Source organism: Onychomys torridus, chromosome 23 (genome assembly GCF_903995425.1).
Source record: "Onychomys torridus chromosome 23, mOncTor1.1, whole genome shotgun sequence".
In the NCBI taxonomy this organism is placed as follows: Eukaryota; Metazoa; Chordata; class Mammalia; order Rodentia; family Cricetidae; genus Onychomys; species Onychomys torridus.
The window spans coordinates 55798485-55824739 of record NC_050465.1 but is presented as its reverse complement, the minus strand read 5'-3'; positions in this window follow the sequence as shown (position 1 = coordinate 55824739).

Sequence of the window (26255 nt, the reverse complement as noted above, 5' to 3'; positions counted from 1 at the left end):
TGGACAACATATTGTCAAGTTTAAAAGCATATGGAGCCAGGCAGGATTCTAGTGAAGACTCAAGGTCTTATAATACAATATTTATAAGCAATTAAAGTTCACCAAAGTCTATAAAAACATGCCACAGCTGTGAATCAAATTAGTGCCTTGACCTACCCAATTAGACAAAGAAAACATCAATATCATAATTAGGCAGCCAATTATTTTCTTAGAATTAATGTAAGTAGTGTTTATACTCTAAAATCAAATGAACACGGTATTTTCAAACAAGCAAGTGCCCTCTGTTGAAAGACGAGGCTCCCTGGGTGAGAGTAACTTTTTGTTTGATTAGTGGATTGACCAGAGGAATTGCTTCCTGTTATCTCAGCAAAAATTTCCCTTTGTTTCAAGTCAATCTCACTCTCTTTTATAAGAATTGACTGCCTATAGATTTAAGTCCTTGCTTTTGTCAGTTTGGGTTGAAGGAGTGAGCGAGCGCTTCAAGGCTTCAAGCAGGCCATGGTGAATAATTTCTAAGTTCCACAGGTAACTCAAATGCAAGTGTAAGAACCAGCTCGTCCTCTGCTGCCGAAGTCCTTCATCCTTGTCAGGTGGGGAGGATGCTTCAGATCGGGGAGGGAGTTTCTGTTGTGATGGACAAGTGCTTACTTCCCGTCTCTGGTTTCCTAGTCTTCAGCTTTCTGTCTCCTGCTATTCATCTCCCAGTTTCCAAGTATGGAAGCCACTTAAGATGCATGGACTTGTCAATACACTTCAGAACTGGAGCTGAAGTTGTCACCTGTCAGCTGCAAGGAAATTCCAGAATCTTATTCTGTGGAAGGAGGGCATCCATCAAAATGCTTTCATTCCTAAAGTAGCCATTGAGAAGCTTATTTTCCCCCTAAAACGTCCCAAACCAGTTGCATTTAGAAAAGTGTTTTGCTGTGAAAAAATAGTAGTCCAAGCATGCAAGTCTTGTGGTCATTCTTCATGATTGCCATTTTGTGTCTGTAGACATAAAGAGGTGGCCTGGTTATCTTCTTATCTCCAAATAGATGATCACGACTTTTTTTTTTTTTTTTTTAGCAGCAGCAGTCTGTGATGTTCTTCTTTATTATTCATCCTTGGGATTTAAGAGTCACTTTGTGCTATATTATTATGGTTTTCCCTTGAGTGTTCTTGATGGTTCACAGATAACCTAAAAGACACTTTGTTTGTTTGTTTGCTTGTTTATTTCAAAAAGCATGTATATATAAAGCACAGCAGCATCTGAGGTAGCACTCCACCAGAGAGCGTCTCATCATGCATATTAGCAGGGTTGAGACCTTATCAATACTATCTGAAGATGATTTGAGGAAACATCCTAAATGCTTTCATTATCCTTCCAGACAGCAGATTTCTTTAATCACTCAGGAAGGGTGAAGGGGAATTATTTGCATCCTTACATTTCTTTTTCATAGAGAATTTGCTTGTTTTAGGAAGTCAACATTGAGTGTTACACTTATGCAAGTTGAATGTCTGATACCTGTCAATTGTTTATATTCTCACCTACCAATCTATCATTGAGATTGCTTAATACTTCTTGACCATCATCCAATCATATACTAAATAAAAATGTACACATCTCATAATGAACAGAGAAGGCAAACCATCTCCTCTTCATTGTCCTTTTAATTTAATTTAATGTTTTGTTTTATTTTGTATGGAGAGAATCTCTCTATGTAGCCCTGGCTGTTCTGGAACTCGAAATGTAGACCAGACTGGCCTCGAACAGGGACCCTCCTGCTTCTGGCTCTTGATGCTGCAACTAAAGGTGTGTGCCACCCTTCCCGGAACCAGTTTTTCAAAAAGATCTTAATTTATTTTAATTATGTGCACGTGTGTATGTGTCTGTGTGAGGCTATGTACATATATGTGCAGGGACCTCCAAAGGCCTGAAGAGGGTGCCAGATCCCTGGGAGCTGGAGTTGCAGGCACTTGTGAGTTGTCCAGCAAGGGTGCTGGAACCAAACTCAGGTCCTCTGCAATAGCAATATATATATATATATATATTTTGGTTTTTTGAGACAGGGTGGTGGTGATGGCGCACGCCTTTAATCCCAGCACTCGGGAGGCAGAGGCAGGCGGATCTCTGTGAGTTTGAGGCCAGCCTGGTCTACAAAGCAAGTTCTAGGAAAGGTGCAAAGCTACACAGAGACACCCTGTGTCATTCTGCTATTTTGTTCTTTGTATTTATACAGCAGTGTTTGTTTTCAGCATTGTGGTTTATAAAGTCAAACATCAGCCAACTTTGAAAAATGCTGAAGATGCTATATGTCTGACAGTATCAAATAGTCAGCTGAGATTTAGTTCTTTATGTATAAATAACTGAGCACATCCATCTCATTAGTATGCAAATTTGCTTTATTTTTTAAATAGTGGTAAAGTTACATGCACATCAAGTAATTGCTTTAAAAGAAGTTTCTTTATACTTGATTACCAGTATATGTTTGGTTTGTATGCCTATTCTTGTTTCTTCTGTATATTCAAGGCCACACAAAACTCACTAAGGCTGGATATCGTCTATTAGAAGACAGGATGTTAAACAAATGTACATTTCCTAGAGATTATTCTGTTTTTGAGACAGCGTCTCATTATGTAGCTCTACTTGTCATATATCATTCTATAGAGGCTGGTCTCGAACTCACAGAGATCTGTCTGTCTCTGCCACCCCAGTGCTGGGAGTAAAGGCATGCGCCATCAAATCAGGCTTCCTAGAGATCTGAATAATGTTTGGTCTGTTATTCACTGGTCCATGTTACATTTCAAGGCCACGAAGCATCCTTTGCCTCACTTTCAGATTTGGACAATGTTTTTTATATTAATTCCAAGTTATAGTTATCTTAAACCACCATTAAATCTTCTGGGTTCTATTCTTCAATCTGTAGAACATCTAGAAATTCATGGGTGCCTTTTGTAGTTTTTTCCTAACTCTCTTTTATTGCAGTGTAAATGCAGCTCACTTGTGAAATTAGAATTTGTGAGCTGTAATAATCCTTCCTGAATATGAAGCTTATTATTCAAAGACACTTGGCCTCCTCATCTTTGAAATAATTAATTCTTTACATGCTTTCTTTTATCTTTGGTCTTCTTACCTTTTGGTAGTTTTTTTTTTTTTTTTCCTTTTGTTCACAGTTCTTAGAACTGCCAGGTCCAAATACAATACTGTTTTCTGAAGAGCTTACCCAATACCAAGTGCACACACACTTGCAGCATGCCCTTCCCTGCAAATATTTTACAGGATAGCACTACAGATTTTAATTAATATTTCAGAGTATTACACATCATAATTTACCAAAGGCTCTATTTTCCTTATGCTGCTTAATCACTAATTAATTTATTTAGCCCAGTATTCATTTAACTACTCATTCATTAAAGCTTTTACTATGGTATAACATATGAAATGCATAACATGGAATTTGTTCTTTTACTTGTTTTTAAGTATATAGCTTGATAATGCTAACTATTTATAATATTGTATAGCCAATCTCCATTAATTATTTATCTTTCAAAACTGGAAATCTATCACATGCAATAAATCCCTGTTTCCTTTTCCACCAGCCCATGGAAACCATTGTTCTACTGTCTGTTTCTTTGAGCTGATTGCTTCATGTTCCTTAGACGAGAGGGACAGTATAGTATTTGCCTTCTTGCAGCTGACCCATTTCACTTAGCACAATGCCTGTCCTTGTAATAACGTAAGTCAAAAATCTCTTTTCTTTTTTAAATTGAGTAATATTCTATTGCATGTGTTGGTTACATTCTTTTTTATCCATTCAGCTTTTAATGAACACTTTTTGCTTTCAGTTTTTGGCTATTGCGTGCGCACGCGTGTGTGTGTGCGTGCGTGTGTGCGTGCGTGTGTGCGTGCGTGTGTGCGTGCATGTGTGTGTGTGTGTGTGTGTGTGTGTGTGTGTGTGTGTGTGTGTGTTGCTGAGAATAGCACCTAGGGCTTCACACATGCTAAGTCCTCTCCTACTGAATACATCACAGCCTGGTAGTGATACAATGAACTTGAGTTTGCAGATCATTTTCCATGACTCAGCCTTCCCTTTTTCCTTTGTTGTTCTTTTTTAGGACATAGTTTCTGGGATTATAGTAAATGCCACCTTGCTGGTGGTGTCAGTCCTGTTTGGATGCAAACCTAGAAGTGAAATTGCTTGATCTTAGGACAATTTGAATTCTCTGGGAACTCAACGTACTGCAGAATGTATGTGTCACCATTTCTGCTATATATTTAACAGCTCCACCGACAGTCCACACGCATCCCACATCTCCACTCACTATTTCTTTTGATGCTTTCCTTTGTGCGTGTGTAGGGTACATGTACATGAACATGAGGGTATATGTACTTGTGTGCATGTGCACGTGTGTGTACACTTGTGAGGTCAATGTCCATTGTTCTCCATGTTATATTTTGAGACAGGACTTTTCCTTGGACCTGGAACCCATCAAATGTCTAGGCTGATTGCCCTGTGTGTTTTAGGGACCAGTCTCTAGTACTGGGGCTACAGATAGACACAGTGGGGTCTGGCTTTATACATGGGGGCTGGGTCCCAAGCTCAGCTTCTCATGCTTGTATGGCCATCTCCCCAGACCCTGCTGGGTTTTTTAAAGATGCCACCATGAGATGATATTGCACTGTGGTTTTGATACTAACAACTAGTCACATTCATCATCTTTTCATATCGTAATTGTCTGTACAATAATAAATACACAATATAATAGTTGTAATAAAAAAATAAAAATTTGAGTCTGTATAACTTTTTATTCATTTTAAGTGATTCATCGAAAGCCCTAGGCCTTCTGTCAATGACCAGAATAACGAAAATGAATATAAATTTCATGACCTCAGGAAGTCCATGGTCACCTGGGGAAACTAACCTTAAACAATTGATGCTGACGCAGGGGTGATGAGTATTCTGAGAGAAACAGGCACAGAAAGTCCTCTGCTCATTGGTCTTAGTTTGGATCATTAGCGTTTGTTTTTCTGGGTGTTTGTTTTTAAACATACTGTTGGCCATTTACATCTCATTTCTTTAGAGATAACTTAAACTCTTAATTTCACGTGTGTGTGTGTGTGTGTGTGTGTGTGTAACCCAGGTGTCATTTGCCATGAAGCTAGCCAGGCTGGTCAGTGAGCCACAGGGCTCCAGCATCTCCACTTCCCCAGTGCTGGGATTATGGATGTGTGCCACTACACCCGACTTTTCTTTATGTGGATTCTGGAGACTGAACTTAGGTCCTTGTGATGATGGATTCCTGTAGTCAGAAAGTTTCTCTGGTCCTGCCAGGCCTCCACAGTCCTGTGGCCCGCTTATAAAATAATCACCCAGAAGCTTATATTAATTATAACTGCTTGGCCATTAGCTCAGGCTTATTCCTGACTACCTCTTACATTTAAATTAACCCATACCTCTTATTTATGTTTAGCCACATGGCTTGGTACTTTTTCTCAGTTCTGCCTTGTCATTTTGCTTCCTCTGTGTCTGGCTGGCAACTCCTGACTCAGCCTTCCTCTTCCCTGAATTTTCCTTATCTGCTTATCCCACCTGTACTTCCTGCCTGGCTACAGGCCAATCAGCATTTTATTTATGAACCAATCAGAGCAACACACATTCACAGCACACAGAATGACATACCACAGCAGATTCCAAAGCAACCAGTTTACTGGCTGATCCACCACCCCAGCTCTAACTTCTATTATCTATCAGCAACTACAGTTGAATTGGAAATTTCAATTAACCAGATTAAAATAAACTAAATCTCCAGAGTTTATGCCAGCCATTACACAACTGCTCATGTCCTATTCGCTGTGCCAAGACCTCACATATTACCTCATCACTAGCGCCCATTCCCTCACTGGAGTGTCTTACTTTTATGATTAGGGTAAGAAAGCAACACTCTGTCCTTCAGCAATTGCTCTGTATTTCCTTCAATATAAACATGGCTCACACACAAGACTGTGCTTCCCTCCACATCTTTGCTTCATCTTTGACACAGCATTAGGGTATGTCAGAATAACAGAGAGAGAGAGAGAGATAAGAGAACACCTATTCCTGCAGTGCTGGAGATTGAACTTGGGATCTTTACTGTAACACTATGCTTTGTCCCCCGCCTTTCAAGACATTTTTTATCAAGCCTGTCTGAAATCACACTTCCCCCAGGCTGGTTAGAACTTGAGATCTTTTTACCTCAGTCCCTGGAGTAGCTGGGTTTACAGGCCACATCAACAGGCCCAGCCTTGCTTATTCTTGTTACAGGTTATGTATTTAAGAAAATCATTTCTTAAGATTTCAACTTGATACTGAGAAAGTCATGGTTTTAACGGTGTCAGCAATCAACTTCCTGGTCCAAAGTACACACCTAATGACTTTATGCTTTAACAACAATTGAAGTCCACTATTTTTTCCCTCAGGAAAGAGTTAAAATCAGAATAAGACTTCAATAAATTAAGAAGGATGCAGACATATGTCTTTTGGAAAGAGAAAAATCGATGGTTTCTTTTAGGCTCAGACTTTTCCACTAATCCCTCCTTAACCTTTTACTTAATTCTTTGTGTTCCTCAGCTGTATGGATATCAGCCTGTGGTCATGTGGCCTCTCTTAAAAGTCACTTCTGCTGAAGTCTTCTAGATGAGGTAACAATGGGGCAACATTTGCTCACATAAATAAAGCATTTTCAGTCACAGCCTGTCACTTTCTTTCTACCCTGAGATAACACCTTTGTAGGAAACGAATATGATTCTATTTAGTTTTCAAAAGCTGGACAAGAATAGATATGAAAGTCATTCCTGCTTGTTACCGACAGCTGAATAGACTTTCCACTCTAAAGCTTGAAGAAACGGTGGTTTAAAATGTCTACTTGGTAAACGGCCAAGTATCTGATGTCACTCTGTTCTCTGAGATTTATATGCTGGTTTCCCAGTAAATTGCAGCAAATAAAGTAGTGAGCACCTAACAGATATTTATCATACCCATGCCAGTTTGTACTATTATAACAAAGTGTTCTCAAAGTATATTTGTTGTTATACATCTTGATATCTGGAAGATTTTTATAGGATCAAATTGTCTTCAACATAAGAATGTTCCTTTAAAAAGAATGGTCATTTCCAAAATGGACCTGAGAAGAAATAGAAAGGTTGAATAGTCCTATGTTGGGTTCCCTTTCTTGAGACATGAATTGAGGTCTGTTCACCCCAGATTGGGAAATGAGAACAAACTAGACTATGATTTCCACTGAAGTTCATCTTAGTGGACCAGTACATTTTATGGAGTTTAGAAGTGGGGTAGGGCTTGATTTCAGGAGCATGGCTGAGGGCTTTGCTGTGACCTGAACAGCTTTATCATTGACCTGACTTGAGTGATGGGTGCAAGTGTTACAACTCTGGAGGGAAAGATACCCTGTCAGAAATCAGGCTAAACCTGCAAGCGTTACAGCTCTGGAGGGAAAAGTACCCTGACTTGTTGGGCAGTCAGGCTATATCTGAAGCTGGGTTCTGGTGGGGGATGGTCTCCCCAAAGGATGTAGCAATCCTGCTCCTCTCCGAGAGAGAGCAGGTACAACTGAGCTCTGCTCCACTCCCCTAGGGGAGTTTCCCAGCAGAGGTGTCCATTGCTTCTCGCCCCACTCTGCAAAGAGAGTTTCCCCACAGAGATTCTGCTCTACTCTGGTGAAAGGTCTTCACCCAAAACTCTTTCAAGAGCTTTATTTGGGAAGGGGGAATCCAGGAGAGTGGCTGCCTCTGCCAGGATGGACAAGGGCAGCTGCAACCGAACAGGCACAGGACTTACATAGGGCTTCTTAGAGGTGGAGTTTTTCCAGGGAGAAGATTTTCAGGGGGGGAATTGGTCAGATATTTGCCACTCATGGTTGCAAATTTGAAACTGTTAAGATTATGGTTTCTGCTACAGAAAAACACTTCAAGAAAAATAGGTTAGGAGAGAAGTCTCTGCAAGGACCTCAGTAGCACAGGATACTGCCCTAAGAATTAACAAGTGGAGTTACATGAAGCCTGTATGTACCATGTGAAGTCTGACATGTTATCTGAGAGTTAATATAAAAATATTATTCCAAGTAAGATTGGAATAAAAGAGCATGTGTTTGTCAGTGTGAGATATCAAGAGAAATCAGGGCTACGTGGTTAATTATAGCCAAGGAAATCAACACAGCTCACCAATTTATTGTTATTCAATAACTTCTGACATTATGTAAAAACAAAAATGTGTCTATCTATATTTCTGGTGTAGCATGTCCTAAGTTTGATCTTCAGTGCACATGCATGAAGACGCGCATGCGCGCGCACACACACACACACACACACACACACACACACACACGTTTAGCATATAGTAGTCCAATCCCAGCACAGGAAAAACATACAGAATGAGCCACACGTGAAAACACAAACTTTACAGTTGGTACTTGGGACTTTCAACATTCAGTGACCCAGAATCGTGAACACAATCTATAGATAAATGATGATTAGTCAGAAAAGGAGGAGGCTGTCAAAAGAAAAGATTTTTGTTTTTTTGGAATAAATGAATGATGAATAGTGTCGAAAGCTGTTCCAAACCGGTAAAAAAAAAAACAAACAAAACCCAAACCAAATCAAACCAAACCAACCAACCAACCAACCAACCAACCAACAACCAACCAACCAACCAACCAACCAACCAACAATCAACCAACAAACCAACCAGCCAATCAACCAACCAACCAACCAACAACCAACCAGCCAACCAACCAAAAAACCAACCAACCAACCAACCAAACAAACAAACAAAAAACCAACCAACCAACCAGCCAACCAACCAACCAACCAACAACCAACCAACCAACCAACCAACCAACCAACCAAAAAACCAACCAACCAACCAACCAACAAACAAAACCAACCAACCAACCAACCAACCAACCAACCAACCAACCAACAACCAACCAACCAACCAACCAAAAAACCAACCAACCAACCAAACAAACAAACAAAAAACCAACCAACCAACCAACCAACCAACCAACCAACCAACCAACAACCAACCAACCAACCAACCAACCAAAAAACCAACCAACCAACCAAAAAACCAACCAACCAACCAACCAACCAACCAAACAAACAAACAAACATACACACAAAATACCAGCAGTAAAGATCTGTAGTAGAATTAGAAGGGGCCCTGCTGGTGTGGACAACAGTCTCTTGTTGTTATAGGGATCAATAGATTGACATCTTGGAGGTTTTACCAGAGTGTTTAGGGTCAGAGCCTGAGCTCAGGAAATCTCTAACAATGTAGGATGGGCCACCTTTCCATAATACTGCAATTGAAGAAACAGAAAGCAGAGAAAGATCTACTTCATGTGGTTACATCGGGAAAAGGAACAAATAAAAAAGGAACAGTAGACTCCCCCGCCACTCCCAAGCTTATTTTAGGGGTTCTGATGTAAGGCTTAGGTTCAAATAGAGGTTAAGAGGTATGCAGAGCCAAGCAGCCCTGGTTGACGTGTGGTTCTGAGCATGACTGACGCACCTTTTTGCCCAGGCTTCTATCTCCTGTTATGTCCTGCAAGTTGTCACCATTATGTAAAGTCTCTTTCAGGGAGATAAGCACCTCCTCTGGACAGCTGCAGGACTCCAACCTTTTCCTTCTCTCTGCATGATATTCTTGGAGAATTCTCATTCCTTCAGGCCTGGTCCATTGTCTCAATAATCTTCTAGACAAAGGAGAGACACAAGTGTTTCCCGTTTGCATGTCTGTGCTCCTGTCAGGATAGTTACAAAGTGAAGAATTTGTTCTTTAAAATAGCAGATTAGATTGCACAGGCTAACCTCTATGTAGGAGACTGAAGTCTTGTTCTGAAGGCCTGCTTATAAATTCCAAAATATAAGTACCAGGACTCAGCAGATGTTGTCTTAGCCAGGTGATGCAAGTTAGTATCTCCAGTAACAGGATAAACAAGTACTCTGTGTGTCCCTGAATGAGAAGATTTGAAAGGATCCAATGTGACTTATGTAGAATTTCTGCCAACTATGAATAATTTGGACTTAGTTATGAGTAAATAATAAGACAAGCCTAAATTGAATTGGTCTGTTCTTTAAAAACCAAACCAAACCCATGTTATGAAAGAAAAAGGAAGGCTAGGTACTGCTTCAGACTAGAGCACACTAAACAAGCAGGTGACTGTACAGGATGTGTAGGACTGAGCTGTAGCCTGAATCCATATGGGAAAAATTCTATAAAAGATATTATTGAAAAAACTGATTAGATTTGGATACAGGCTATGCATTAGATAATTGTCTTACAATGATGTCAAGGTTTCCTGAATCCTTATTTCTCCTCTGATTATGTAAGACACTGTTCTCTTTTTGTGTTTTTTCTTTCTTTCTTTCTTTCTTTCTTTCTTTCTTTCTTTCTTTCTTTCTTTCTTTCTTTCTTTCTTTCTTTTCTTTCTTTCTTTCTTTCTTTTTTTCCGAGACAGGGTTTCCCTGTGTAGCTTTGTGCCTTTCCTGGAACTCACTTGGTAGCCCAGGCTGGCCTCGAACTCACAGAGATCCGCCTGCTTCTGCCTCCAGAGTGCTGGGATTACAGTTGTGCTCCACCACTGCCCGGCTACACTGTTCTCAAGAGGATGAACTATTTGGGGATGACAGGCTATAAAGCTGCAATTTACTTTCTATTGATTCAGCAAAAGTAAGATACACACATAATGCATACACACATAATGTATATATACATACACACAATGTACATACATATACACAGATAAAGCAAACAGCACAGAAGCTAAGTTACTCATTGTTTTTTATCTCAGTTTTTCTGTCAATCAAATTTCTTTTTGCAACTAACAAACACTCATGAACTGTCGGAGCTATATACCATGCACTGCTTTATTCTTAAGGAAATGTATCATATACAGTGTGGGGGGAATGGCTCTAGATGTTAGCAACAGTGCTGGGCTATGGCCAGCAATGTAATTTGAAACTTAATTTTCAAGGCAAAAAAGAGAATCAGTAAAGGCATGGCTCATGACCTTCCATCTGTAAGCTAGACAATTGTTGAGATTCCCTTTTCTGTTAGAAATGATCACAATGGTATCACGCCAGGAGTTGACCAGAGTCAATTAGCATGCATGGAGGTGAATCTGTGCTGTTGGGCACCAATGCCAGACGTCGCAGGGAAAACGAAGGTAAAGGTGAGTGTGCATGCTCCAGTGTGGAGGCTTAGACAAGCCACAGAATCTTAGAAACAGGCAACAATGCAATGAAAATGCTTCAGAGAATGGGACAGGTGACCCTGCAATGTTTCTTAGACCTTGACTTCGATTTATATCCAAAGAAGATATGAAAAAAATGATCCCCGCTGTCCACTCGTACTCTCCTCTTACAGGAATGGACACTTTAATACAAAATACTATTTTTGAACAATACCGAAGTTCTTAAAGACAAAATGAATTTAACTTTGAGAAAAAAAGAACAGTAATAAAAGCCCAATGAAGAAACAGCTATAGAAGTTATAAGGAAGCAGTTTCTTTATGTTTTCATTCTTCAACGTTTCTGCTATCTTTTAGTGTGTGTAGGTGTGTGTCAGGGGCCATGTGTGTGCCACAGCGGTCTTGTGGAGTTCAGAGAATGACTTTCCAGGATCAGTTTGAGAATCTCAAAGACAGGAGGAGAAAGACCATTGACCAAAATCATCATGGCCAAATTAATTAAAGCAGGCAATTAATAAAAGCAAGCCTGTTTTTATTCACGTAAACGGGCTGCCTCTCTCTAAGATGGGGTTTGAGAGGTCGGCCTTGGATATGAGATGATAAAGTTTTAATAGCTCGGCGTAGAGGGATATCCAAACGGGGGATTTGGTGGGCTGTAGCAGGAATCTTAAAGGTACTTACTAATAAAAATCAAACCTGAGGCCAGTTATTGGGGTGAATGCTGGAAGATCAGAGAAGCAGAACAAGCCACAGCTTCCTCACCTCGCCAGTTCCTCAACTGGTCTTGTTTCCTCAGACTGCAAGCTTCTGAGTCCTCATCCAAATAGGTCTCAGCTGAACTGCTGCTAGAAGCCTAAAAGCTTAACCAGCCAAATGCATCTAGTTTCTCGTCTTCATGCCTTATATATCTTTCTGCTTCTGCCATCACTCCCTGGGATTAAAGGCTCACTTCTTGGGATTAAAGGGAGTATCACCTCCCCTGGCTGTTTCCAATGTGGCCTTGAATTTACAGGAATCCAGAGGGATTTCTGTCTCTGGAATGCTAGGATTAAAGGCATGAGTGCCACCATTTTCTAGCTTCTATATCTAGTGGCTGTTCTGTTCTCTGACCCCAGATAAATTTATTAGGGTGCACAATATTTTGGGGAACACAATACCACCACAGTGGGCAAAATAGGTGGGGTTACAGGAGCAGAACATAAGCATAATAAATTAGTTATAATGACCAGATGAAACAAGACATGACTGCAAGGTGGTCGTAACAATAGGTAGACATAACAAGGTAGCCACAATAACCCTTTTTCAAACAAAACCATTTGTAGTTAAAGTTACAAGTAGAACATAGCCCATGCCTTGAGAAACAGAGGTTTAATCATAAACAGGAATGAATCCAGTTTGTCTTTCCTGTAAGATGGCTCTTAAGCCTAAGATAGAGGCAGGCTGGTTCTTCAAGTTCTCTCTTTCCACCCTGTGGGACCTTGGCATCAAACTCAGGTCTTCAGGCTTGGAAATAAATGCTTTTACCTACTGAGCCAACTCACCAGCCACTATTTATTATTTTTATATTGAGGAGAAATGTATCTCCCTGAGCCCTTAGGCAGGTAAAGTTAATGTGGATAGTAGAAATAAGCTCTGAAGAGTTCTCAATTGGGAAACCTACAAAAAGGAAAAGGTTGCATTGTTTTCTACAGCATGCCAGTGATTTTTAGTGGAATTTAAACACAGCTATGATGAATTTAATTACCTACTTATGTCAATAAATAAATATCTTGAATTCTTCATAGCTTGAATGTAATTTAAAAGCTTTAAGATATAAAGAAAGTTATTTATATAAGAAAAAATAAATGAATATGTATAGATACATACCTGTTTGAGCATACATACATACTATTAAAATTATTAAATAATGCTTACAGCCAACTAAGAGAAAGACATTATGGATAATGTCATTGACTTAATTAATCCTCTCAAAATTTCCTAATTTCAACCAAATAAAAATAAATATAATACTTGTTCCATATGAGAAGCAAGGTTAAGAGATACAAAATTGATTTTTGATATGAATATTAAGATATCATTTTGCACTATTGGTGAATGTTTCATTAGATTGGGCATACTTGGGCAGAGTCTTTTCAGTGTAGAAAAGAGAGACTTACTCTGTTGAACAGGTTAATGAATCCTCTAATTAAAAAAGAAATAGTTGTATAATAGTAAAAGAAGTTTATTGGCAAATTTTTAAAAAGTTGCTTCTCAGGGATTAGGGAGACAAGTCAGTTAGTAATGTGTCTATGCATAAGCATGAGGACTTGAGTTTAGACAAAGCCATAACATTTTAGAAAGGGGCTACAATACAATAAAAATGCTTCAAAGATTGAGAAACCACCCTCATAAAAGCCAGGCATGCTACCCCACTACAATGCCAGCATTTGGATGGGGGACAGAGACAGGAAGATCCCGGAGCTGGATGACCAGTTATTCTAGGTGAAATGGTAATTACCCGGTTCACTGAGAAAAAGAAGTGGAGAGAAGTATAGGAAGATACCTCACATTGATCTCTGCCTCCCTCAATACGATATAATCGACAAAATGCTTTTATTGTTTTACATTTGTCCTTAGGAAAAAATGATTCTTCATGCCTTATTTTCATTAGTAACATATTAGAAAGAACTTGCTTAATTATGGTTTAACTTGTAGATGTTGAACAAGAGTCCACTCTACGTTGTATTGTTTCTACCACACACTCTAATGCAAGTGATGTAGTAAAACATGTGATGCTTCAAACTTTCTCAAAAACGTTGAGTTCAATACTAATGGCCCCTTCACTCTAACATCCTGCTAAATCTTCCAGCCAGTTGTCTATTGATGAAAGTCATTTCTGGCTTTCTGACGGCTGCATCCTGGAAAGCTTGAAAACCATGCATTGTAAGTAGTGTGGTGCATATTTAACAGCCAAGAGGAAATCCTACACCAAGGATGGCTGTCAATCAGACAAGACTGTCCTGTTCTTTTATAACCAGAAAAATGTTGATTAAAATGAATACAACTGATAAAATTAAGCAGGGAATTCAAAACTGGAGGAAATCAAGATCTTCTTAGTATATCTTGTCACCGGTCATTGCGATGCAGTTTATTCTAAGCATGGCATTAGAATAAATGATACCTTACCATTAGATTTACAGGCAGAAATTAATATTGATTAATATTTCTAGAGTGTATTTATTTTACACCACTTTCCTAGACTAGCACATGATATTAAGAGTCTTTGCTGATGTTATCCCAGAAGCTTCATGCATCTATTTATTTCCAGCCATTGTTACTAAGGTCAGGGTGTGATTAGGTTACTGCTCCTATTAGAGAAGAGAATATAGAGTAGCAATACCCTCAAGTCAGTTTTACCTTCCTCACAATCTTGATAAATCAACATTCTGCTCCAGCTTCTTCCTGCTTTTTGAGATCACTTCCTAGCCTCATAGTCACAGGATGTGAGTAAATAGGACTATGGACGCTATGCAGACTAAATTATTAGTCTTCCTAATGCCATGTCTGATCTATGAAAATGAATTTGCATAGATTGCAAGGTGTGGCTGGAACACAGGGGAACCTTAGGTACAGTCGGCTTGCTGAGCAATGCATAGATGGAGACATGGTGGCCTTCTTAACTGTGAGGTCGTTTACTCATAGCTTTAGGAACACCAATAGTTCAGGAATGGTTTCCAGTAGGTTGGAAACAGCATTCATTTTCCTGAAATATGTTTGTCTAAACAGCATAGAGAAGAAACGTTATTACATAATGTGGAAAAATACTAGCAGGTATCTTCAATGGTGCTTCTGATCCAACTGTAGTTGATGTCAATCTTTTGTCTTCCTTGCCTTCCCTGGAGTTAGGAACAGTGCTGTTTAAGGTATCATCCCCCCTCCCCAAAAGGAAAATCTTTTTCATATGTCCTTACTTAGATTTAGAAACATAATATTAGACTTCCAGGTTAATATTTAAATTTTCAACTCTCAATCACAAGAAAGTAGAGAAGAGGCATGATGACATCTTTGATACACAAAGCACAGGATTCTAAATTTGGGAAATCTGAGCTTGAGAAAAAGGCAGACTTCTAATTCTAAACACTCTCTTGACTGACTTGGTTTTCTCGGTCAGCTGTCAGGAATTTCACTTGGAGGAATTTTCTTTTTGTTGCCACCGCACCCCCACCCCACCCCGTGTTTCAACTCTACAGCATGCGTACTTACAGGATCAATTTTACTTGAAACTTTTAGTTCCTAAAATTCCATTTACAAAGGTAAAAGGCGTATTTTAAATATCCCATTTTGCTGCATTTTATATTCGAATAAGTTGTAGTAGAATAGAAATAGGCCACATTGTTTTCTTTTTTTATACCTAGCAATCTAAGTTCGCCCAGAGGCACATGCAGCAAGCTAATCAAATTAGAGTTTATTCATGAGTCAACATAATGTAAAAAGAGCCACTGTGTGGGTGAAAGGATGGGACAAGACCTTATCCACCAGTAAGAAATGCCAAGATAGTAAGTAGCGTCCTTCATTCTGTTTTTGAAAATATTTGGGTCAGTGCTTAACAAAGTTGTCAAGACAAGCAAGCCCTTTCTTCATAGGCTAGGCCTGGATTATTAAAAACATTTCATTGCATCTATTTATTCATGTGTACAAATATGTGTGTGTGTGTGTGTGTGTGTGGTATGTATGTGGTGTGTGTGTGGTATGTGGTATGTATATGATGTGTGGTGTGGTGTGTGTTTGTGTGTGGTGTGTATGTGGTGTGTGTGGTTTGTGGTATGTGTGTGGTGTGTGTGGTATGTGTGTGTGTGTGTGTGTGTGTGTGTGTGTGTGTGTGTGTGGTGTGTTTGTGTGGTATGTGTGTGGTGTGTGTGGTATGTGTGTGTACGTGTGTGTGTGTGTGTGTGTGGTGTGTTTGTGTGGTATGTGTGTGGTGTGTGTGGTGTGTGTGTGGTGTGTGAATGTGTGGTGTGTTATGTGTTGTGTGTTTGTGTGTGTTGTGTGTGTGTGTGGTGTGTTGTGTGTTGTGTGTTTGTGTGCGTGTGGTTTGTGTGATGTGTGTTTGTGTGTTGTGTGTTTGTGTGTGTTGTGTGTGTGTGTGTGTGTGTGCGCGCGTTACGCATGTGGAGGTGAGAGGACCACTTGAAGGAGTTGGTTTTCTCATGCCATGTGGGTTCTGGAAATCAGTCTTAAGTCATCAGTGTTGGGAATGACCACCTCTCCTTGCTGGGCTGTCTCACAGCCTGATCTGGAGGTTTTCAGAATTATAGGTGTAATTATTTACATAGGCAATTCCTTAATGAAGTCGCCCTCTTACTCCGTTTCCTCCCCGGTTTTTAAATCACTCACCTGGCTGGTTTTCTTATGCTTCTGAGACCCTCCCGTTGATTAACTCTGGGCCTGGATTCCAACAACTCAGTGTCAGCTGCCTTAGAAAGTCCACTGCTGTCTTCTCATTCCTGAGTCCTGAGCCACAGTTCGAGTTCATAGAGGATGAAGGAGATTTGCCAGCTTTGGGACAGCTAAACATGTCCAACTTCGTTAACTTCTGAAATGCTTCTGTAGTCAATTAGTTATTCACTGAAGTCTTGTGTGTATTGATGATAAGGCCAAGTTTTCCCTTAATGTTAAACTTTGGAATGAGGTACAACGTTACACTAAACCATAGGTGCTAATGTCCCAGATTTTAACTGTGACATATCATGCGTGCACAGCTGTATGTACTGTATATGTAAAATGCATGCTATGCAACAACATGGACATGTATGTCCTTACTTCCGAATTGATGAGATTTGCAGCGCTGCCTGGATTGAGCCTCCTGACCCAGTTCCTGGCATGTGTTGTCATTATATTGATTATATTGAATTTTGTGTTTGTGATTTTTGTGGTTTTAGTTACAGTTTTGTTTCTTAGGTATGAACTTTTAAACAACGCTTTCGTTTCATATTTTTGAGCTACGTAGAGATGGGATCACATAGTGTGCATACTTCTTGGGGCTTTGTCTCTTATTCCTGATTCGGATTCTGAGACTCATTCTTGCTGCTGTTCGCAGTAGACTGACAATTTTGCTGTTGTATTCGATCACATCAATCTATACCCACTATGATTGGTCTACTACTCGTTACTGTGATGGATATCTATGTTGCTATCAGGTTTTTGCTATAACTACCCACTGCAACAATGGCTGTTTCTCCTTGTCTTCTGTACAGATATGTAAGACTTTTAGTAGACAGTAGCATTCAAATGTGGCTTTTGCCTGAGAAGTGAGTATGTATGTATATATATGTCAAATTAAGTAGCCCAGTGGTTCTCAAACTCAAAATCACCTGCATCAACTTTTCTTATGTTGAGGTTGTTGGCATGTTGTACCACGTTCGGCTGCAGAAAACTCTTTATCTTTACATATTACTTGATATACATATGCATCTACATATGTTGGGGTAAAATATTTTATAAAAATCATACTTACATTGCACTGTATTGATGTAATTTTTAAAGAGTTATTTTTTATTTTGTGTCTGTGAGTGTGACTATATACATATGTATGTATACCATGTGAGTACAATGCCCATGGAGGCCAGAAGAAAGGGTCAGATTCCCTGGAACTGGAGTTACAGATGGTTGTGAGCTGTCATGGAGTTACTGGGGATCAAACTCAGGTCCTCTGCAAGAGCAGCAAGTGCTCTTAATCACTGAACTGCCTCTTTAGCCCCACATTCTAACATTTTTATTTGAATCTTTCCAAAATGATTTTTATCATAATTTCTGTATGATATATTTAACCATATTCTTCCCCTCCCCCAACTCCTCTCAGAACCTCCCCAACATCCTTATCTACCAAACTTCATGTTCTTTCTGTCTCAAAAGAAACCAAAGCAAACCAATATGGCAAAAAATATCAAAATTGAAAGTGCACAAAAACCATGAAACCCATTTTGTCTTGGCCAACTACTCCTGGGCATGGACCTGCCCAGAGTGTAGTTAATATACTCAGTGACACCAAACTGGAGAAACCTGGATTTCTCTTTCCCAGCAGGCGACAATTACAAATAGCTTCTTGTTAGGATTTGTTAGGATGGGGTTCTGTGTCCGCGTCCCTTTGCAGCGCTGGGATTTGGTTTGGTTTGAACCTGTGCGGGTCATGTCTATGTCGTTTCAATGTTGGTGGCTTTCCTTTGAGTCAGCCACCACTCCTAACTGTTGCTGCCTTTCCGCCTCCTCTTCCTCATCGATTCCTAAGCCTTGAGGGGAGGAGTTTATTTAATTTTATTCAGTTGTTGATAAAGGTATCACAACCCACAGCTGGAAATACACTACTCTAGAAAGCCAGGAGTGGTACTAATGTGTGTACAGGGTTAAATTCAGTACATAAAAGTCCTTGGTGTTTTCTCATAGTCTCTGTCTAACCATTATGAGGGGCCTGGGAGATTTTTTTCACTTGTCAGTAGTTTGTTTGACCAGCTTTGAATTTTTGCCAATGTTAAGTGTGTGACTTCTGGTCTGTGGTGTGCATGATTTACATTTCTTAAAGTTGAGCATCCTTTCATGTGCCCACTAGCCTTTTGTGCCTCTCTCCCTCTGACCTTTGTGGTTGTGACTGTTTCTTAGTTGATCTGTTGTCTTTTGCTTTTGAGTCATAGCTATACCTAACATATTCTCATTGCCGGGCCTTGACATCTTGCTCAATGTGTAGCCTGTTTTCATCATTTCAAGTGGTTTTATTTGGTGAACAAAACCTTCATAATTTTGATATAGATTAAGTTCCAGTCTTTAAGGTTGATGACTTTCAAAAAATGTTTGTTTTTATTTTTTGTTCGTGTGCCTATGTGTGTGTCTGTGTGAGAGTCAGACGCTTGTGTTCAGGTACCAGCGGAAGCCAGACGAGGGTGTCAGGTGTGCTGGATCTGGAGTTGCGGGTGGTAGGTGCTGAGGCCTGAACTCTTGTCCTTTGGATGAGCAGTAAGCACTCATAAACAGTGAGTCATTCCTCTATCCCCAAAGATGATGTCTTGCTTAGGAAATCCCTTTCTACCTGGAGGTCATGAAGTTATTTTCATGAGATCTCTGAAAAACATCTGGAGATTTTGCCTTACAAATTTTTATATAACCTGGAGTTAATTATATATATATTTTGTATACCAGGCTGGCCTTGAACTTGCTATTTAACTAAGGATGACTTTGAACTCCTGATCCTTCTGCATCTCCCTCCAAAGTTCAAGGATTACAAGTATGTGACACCATGCACAGTTTATTCGATGCTGGGGTGGGACCCAGAGCCTCATGCATGTTAGACAAGCACTCTACCAAGAGATTCACATTCAGCCTCTCAGTTTTATATGATTTGAGGTAGAAGCTAAAGTTTTTTTTTTTCCCCACATGAATATGGTCCATCACTTCAGAATCATTTCCTGCACAGCCTCTTGCTCACTTTTGCAGGGCCAACCTTGTTATAGAATTTGTGTGGGCATGTTTCTGGGTGTCTGTTCTATTCCAACAATCTGTCTATCCCTGAATTAATACAGGCTGTCTTAATTACATAGCTTTTCAATAAGCCTTGAAATTGGTAGGGTAACTTTCTTCAACTTGTTTTTCCTCAGTAATAGTTTGGTCTTGGGCCTAAGTATTTTTATATAAAGTTTTAGAATGAGTTTACCTATTTCCTCAAAATAACCTTTGGAAATGTTAATCAAAGTTTCAGATCAATTTGTGAAGAGTGATTTATTTAGTATAGAAAGTTTCCTACCCAAGAAAAAGATCCACCTTTCCATTTTATTTAGGCTAAACTTCAACATATCTTAATGTGCGCCATAATTTTTCTTAGAGATCTTTCCATCTTGTTGAATTTATTTATGCTTCAATATCTGTGCTGCTGATTTGTTATCTAAAAAGTGCAATATATATTAAAATGTTTGTTTTTATGTATATAACTTCTCTAGAGTTTCTTTCAATTTTGATATTCAATCAGTAATTCATTTGAGTTTTGCACAGACAATAGGATATCATCCATGAATAATGATATTGTTCTTCATGTTTGACTTTTATACTTCTTTTCCATTTTTTTATTGTATTGTCTTGGCAAAGATCTCAAATAGAATTCCAAATAAACATGATGACAGTTTGGTTCTTGTTTCATTCCTGATTTAGAGGGAAAGCTCTCAATGATTTATCATCAAGTACTGTGTGCTTGCCTTTGACTTGTGCTTTGTTTGAAGACACTGTTTTGTGCTAGAAGCTCTTATCACCAGGCATGGTGACCATATGGCCAACAGTCTGGCCTCATGACTGGCTTCTCTTAGATTCCATTGGCTCTTATTGGGCTTAGTCAGTGAGGATTACTGTCAGGAAAGGGAGGAGGCCTGAGAGAGGGAGAAGAGCTTCAGTCTGAGATCTTTATTCTTCTTCCTCTTTTACCATGCACCTCCTTTTCAGACAGTTGGATGCATAGGAAGAAAGCCCCCATCCCCTTTCTGTGCTTTCACATCATAACTTTTGACAAACCATGTTAATCTAACTCTATCATATTCAGTATTACACTTGTTGCATTTAAATTTCTTGTTCTCTGTGTCTTGGCAGCTGCTCCCAAATAACTCATTAGAGACTTATTATTAATTATAAATGCTCTGCCAATAGCTTAGGCTTGTCTCCAGCCAACTCTTACAACTTAACCAAACCCAATTCTACTAATCTGTGTGTTGTTACGTGGCTTGTGGCTTGTTATCTCATCTCCTTCATGACCTGCATCCTCTGCTGGGACTGGCTTCTCCTCAGACTCTGCCCTTCTTCTTCTTCTTCCCAGAATTCTCTCTGCCCCCAAAATCCTGCCTAGCTATTGGTCAATAAGCTTTTTATTAACAATGAGAGCAACACATTTTCACGTTATGAAGATTGTTCCATAGCACTCTCCCTTTCCCCTCATAACTTTTTTTTTTTTTTGTGCTTTGAGATGGTTTCTTTGTGTTTTGGTGCCTGTCCTGGATCTCGCTCTGTAGACCAGGCTGGTCTCAATCTCACAGAGATCCTCCTGGCTCTGCCTTCCGAGTGCTGGGATTAAAGGCATGCACTGCCACCACTGGTTCCCCCCCATAACTTTGATAAACTGTTTTTACTTAATTCTACTGTATTCAATATTATACCTGATGTATTTGAGTTTCTTGAGGCCTAGCTTATGGTCAATTTCAAATAATTATTATGTCTGCTTAAAAACTGTATTCTGGCCAGATACGGTGGCATGCATCTGTAATCTTAGCACTTGGTGGGGTTGAACAAGAGGACTGTGAGTTGGAGGACAACCTGGCTAAGACCCTGTGTGAAATACAAAGCAAAACAAACAACAACAATAACAAAACTAAACTAAAAAAATTCTGTTTTGCCATTCTTGGATGGAATGTTCATTGTGTTGAGATGATTTCTTGAAGATCTGCTTTGTGTCAGGTAGGTAAATGTGGACATATCGGAAAACAGAGACAAAGGTCCCTTGACTAGGGTGCAGCTTAGTGACAGCGTGTGTGCTTAGCCTGCATAAAGCTGGGGTTCAATCCTCAGCTCCAAAAAAAAAAAATCTGCTTCTGGATGAATAGGAGAGATATGAGAATACAAAATAAAAAAAGGAGACCCTGTCAGATATGTGAGGATAAGCAGGAAAAATAAAAGAGAAGAGGCAAAATGTGCTGGAGACCCACTTGGAGGTACCTGGTCAAAGCTGGCTTTGTGGTGGTATTGTGTTCCCCAAAATATTGTGCACGCTAATAAACTTATCTGGGGTCAGAGAACAGGATGGCTACAATATTAAACATAGAGGATAGGCAGTGGTAGCACACGCCTTTAATCCTAGCATTCCAGAGGCAGAGATCTACCTGGAACTCTGTGTTTAAGGATACAGCCAAGCCTGGTGACACACGCCTTTAATCCGAAGAAGTGAGCCTTTAATCTCAGGGAGTGAGGGCAGAAAGCAGAAAGCTATATAAGGCGTGAGGACCAGAAACTAGAAGCTTTTAGCTGGTTAAGCTTTCAGGCTTTTGAAAAGCAGTTCAGCTGAGATTCATTCGGGATGAGGACTCAGAGGCTTTCAGTCTGAGGAAACAGGATCAGCTGAGGAATTGGTGAGGTGAGGCTGTGGCTTGTTCTACTTCTCTGATCTTCCAGCATTCACCCCAATACCTGGCTCTGGATTCATTTTTATTAATAAGAACCTTTAAGATTCATGCTACACTGGCTTCACGGAAGTTAAAAGTAAGAGGGCAAGCCAGGCAGAGCCATGCATCACCTGGACAAGCATCATTTCCCATTCTTTGCCTCCATTGTGGATATTATAATTAGCTGTGCATTTCCAATATTCCTTCTGCATTGTTTGTGGCCATACCACCCTGAACACACCCCATCTCAACCCTCCACCTATTTCTTATAGTCTTTGGATATTTCTAGAAGTTCCTTTAAAAGCTTTCACCCCAGTTCGTATTTTCTCCACTAACCTGAAAACGAGTTTTGTTTTTCTCAAGAGACCATATGGTAAAACAAAATTTGGAAGTTTCTCTCCATTTAGACAGCTCCCACCCCAGCAGTGTTGTAGCATTATTGTTTTCAATGACAGTTCAGGGTAAACTCTGAGTTGAAGTTACACATCTTTCTACTCATATATTCATGAACATTTTCCTTCCAGGAAAAACACCTCCTCAGGACTTGCTTTTATTTGATGCTTGGTTGCTTTGTGGTTTTGTTTTTGGTTTTGGAGACAGACTCCCACTATGTAGTCCAGCCTGGCCTAGAACTCAGTACATAGCCCAGGCTGACTTTGAACTTGAGAGCTCTCCCTGTACCAGGCACACACCACCAGTTTCTCACTACCAAAGACCCAATTTGTAACTGATGCATGGAACACTATAGATACAATATTAAATTTGTGCCTAATTTGATGGAAGTTTCCTCCTTTATTACAAAAGGTTTTAATGAGACTGAAACAACTTAATTTTAATGCTTAATTTGAATTTTCTAGTTAAAGTCTAAATCTCATGGGTGACAAAAAAAGCACATTATCTCTAATAATGAATTGAATTACCTACGTAGTTGGGTATAAATAGGAAGCTTATTTCTGAGCCTTAGTTTATCAATAAAAACCATGCTGATACACTGGTTTATTTTCCTTTCTTGTATTCCGTAGTTTTCCTCACCAAGACCCAAGAGAAACAAAGATGACATTAAATTTTTTTTGGGGGGGGAAATTTTCTCTCTCTGTCTCTGTTTCTCTTTCAGACACAGTCTTACTCTATAGCCTTGGTTAGTCTTGAACTTGTGATTATCTGTATCAACCTCCCAAATACCTAGGATTATGGGATTAGAGGCCTGGGCCACTAATTTTAGAAATTAGCTTTATTTTGGAAAATATTTAGAAGAAAAATTTTAAGTTTCTATAGAGAAGCAAGCAAGATATATACATAAATACAAACATATTTGTATGTATATGTCTACATATCTATCATCCATTTATCTATCTGTCATCTATCTATCTACCATCTGTCTATCTATCTATCTATCTATCTATCTATCTATCTATCTACTATCTATCTATCTATCCATCTAGCTATCATCTATTTAACATCTATTTATAATCTATGTATGTGTGTATGTATGTATGTATCTGTCTGTCTATCTATCTTCTCTCTCTCTTTCTATCTATCTGTACTTTGCACAGGGCTTGGGGAGAGCAAAGAAACAGGAGGCTATAGAAGCCAACAGCAAGGTTAGGGCTTAAGCTTAAGCCTGAGCTGGTAAGAATACACAAATAGTTATCTAAGGAGATTGTTTAATACCCACTTTTAAATCTTGGGGCTGGATAAAAGGCTCATGATTGAGAGTGTGCACTGCTGTTCCAGAAGATCTGAATTTGGTTCTTAACACCCATGTCAGGCAGCTCACAACTGCGTGTAATTTTGGCTTTAGGGGATCTGACACCTGTGACCTTTATGAGCACCTGCACTCATGTACACTTACTTCCACATAGACACTCATACATACACATAATTAAAAATTATGTGTGTGTGTGTGTGTGTGTGTGTGTGTGTGTGTGTGTGTTAGCACATTTCTGTGATCCCAGCACTCAGGAGATTGAAGCAAGAGGATCACTAGTCCAAGGCCAACCTGGGCTACATAGTGACAACCTTCCTTGAAAAAAAACTTTAATATGAATATATATCTAATATTTATAAATAATATAATATATAAATAATAATATTTATATATTTAATAGAAATATCTTCCATTTTGCAAGTGTTCAGAACATTACAGTATTTTTTAAAGTTAACAATGTATCTTTCATGCAAACATAAAAACTCATGTCAAATATTTTATGCAACTCATTAATGAATACAGGAATTTGTACGATATTCAGACCAATTCAAGTGAGAATTTGAAAAATAACTGTGAAATCAAGAATGCCTAAATGAATTAACTTGCTAACTGATGTGATATGGTAACATTGTGTGGTTAATATTAGTGTTTTCACAAAGTAAAAATGAATTTTGTTTTTACTGGCAAAATTTCTGTGTGTTGCTTTGGACAAGAATTCTTTATATTACTATCTGTTTTCTACACTCTCTAGAGACTTGTAAAGCAGCCTAGGTGATAGAAAGATAGTCAGAGGTACACACCCACATAAAACCAGCCATTCCCAGAAGTCTACCAGACCATGCCCTGACCTCCACTGTAAGGACACACAGCAATCTCATTGGCTCATTTCCAGCTCATCTGAGTTTTACTTGGCAGGAAAGGCACACACTGAGTTATGGAACCATCATAAAAGAGGATTGAAATACCTATCTGAGCTGATATGTCTGTGGGGCAGAGTGATGTGAGGATCCATGTGGTAATCTACTTCAGTGGAAGCTGGAAGGCATCTCTTAGCCTGATGAGCAAGCATGAGGGAGGGCACTGGACAGCCTGCTGGGAGCGAATAATACCTATGCAATCTCATCTGTATTTTGAGAAGCAAGGAGACCACAGACACACTGTATTTGCTATCAACTGATTTCAACCAAGAGTTGAGAGTTCTACTTCTTTGACTATCATCAAGGAATTTTACAATATTAAAATACTCCCAATTTATCCACTAACAGTAACTTCTTCCAACTGAAGAGCAAATCCATTCTCTTTCCAAATGCCTGTCTAGCACTTCAACATCTCCCAAGACTGTGGCTTAATTACTAAAGGAGACTTGGAACAGTAAAAAGGCTGCTTGCCTCAGCAGTGGCTTTTGAGTGGTCCACTCACAGTGGACAAGAGTTTTGCTGGCCTGCTTTGTCTGACCCTGTCTTTATCAGAGATGGCAACACTCTTTTTGATGATCTTGGGAGTTAACAACTGTGGCCAGAGATCAAACTAGATCAGGTTGCAGCAATGAAATCTAGTCTGAGACTTATCAGTTGGACACTCTAGACTTTTTTACTTTGGACTGTTTAATCAGGAACTCATTTTAAAAAAGATTTATTTTTATTTTACATGTATGATTGTTTTGTCTAAATATATGTATGTGCAGCACACGTGTGCAGTACCTGCAGTGGTCAGAAGAGGGCATCATATCCCCCTGGAACTGGAGTTACAGATGCTTGTGAGTCACCCTGTGGGTGCTGGGAACTGAACCTGGATCCTCTGCTAGCCCAGCCAGTGCTTTTAACCACTGAGCCCTCTCTCCAGCCCCCTTAACCAGGTACTCCTTAGAAGTTCAAGCAGTAGAAGCAAAAGAGTTAAGACTTCTGGCACGACAGCCAGATTCTCTGGGCTTGAAGCTGTATTTTACCTATCACCAGTCACATGGCTTCAAGTAAGTCACGGATCACTTTGCTTTAGTTTACCTAGCTGTAAAGATGGAGAATAGTTAGACGGTTCCCATGGAGCCAAAGTGAGAATGGAATAATTACAAAAGCATCGAAAGATGTTAAGTATTATACTGTAAATGGTCAGTTGTAGTTTGGAAAATAAAGACTGAAGCAGAGTTTTCATAAGCAGTAAACTTTCCG